This window comes from Meleagris gallopavo, chromosome 9, assembly GCF_000146605.3.
Source record: "Meleagris gallopavo isolate NT-WF06-2002-E0010 breed Aviagen turkey brand Nicholas breeding stock chromosome 9, Turkey_5.1, whole genome shotgun sequence".
Lineage (NCBI taxonomy): Eukaryota > Metazoa > Chordata > Aves > Galliformes > Phasianidae > Meleagris > Meleagris gallopavo.
Window position 1 is genome coordinate 2,936,354 of NC_015019.2, and position 758 is coordinate 2,937,111.

Sequence of the window (758 nt, forward strand, 5' to 3'; positions counted from 1 at the left end):
CCACCTTCAGCTCAGAGTACAGCACTACACCCCACCTCTTTTCATCCCTGCTCATCAGAGAGCATTATCAGATCTCACCCCGTTTCAGCCCAGAGGACAGCAAGACTTCTTTCCCTTTCCAGCCCAGTCAGTGAGAGCACACAGCATTTCATTCTGGCTTTTTCAGATCCACCAATCATAGCACTTTACCACATCCCATCATTTTCAGCCCAGAGTGCACAGCAACATACTGCTCTTTTCCAACCAACCCACTAACCAGAGTGCAGCACAGCTTTCTGCACATCTCAGCACAACAAATCAGAGCTCCCTCCCCTTTTCAGCCCCAATCAGAGGGCAGAACAGCCCAACCAATACTAGTGCAGTACAACTTTATGCTCTTTTCAGCCCAACCAACCAAAGCACATTGCTGCATCCTGCTGTTTTCAGCCCAAATAATCAGAGCACGACACTGCTTCTGGGCCTTTTCAGACCAATCCACCAGACAACAGCACAACCTCCCACCCACTACACCCCCAAACAATCAGAGCATCGCAGAATGCTCTGATTCAACACTTTTCAGGCAAACCAATCAGAGAACAGAACAGCTTCCCACCCTTTTTTAGGTCAACCAATCAGAGAAATTGCTGCATCCTGCCCTTTTCAGCCCAACCAACCAGAGCACAGCAAATCTTGACACCCTTTTCAGCCCAGCCAGTCAGAGCCTGGCACAGCTTCCCAGCCTTTACAACCCAACTAATCAGATCATGGCTCTGCTTCCA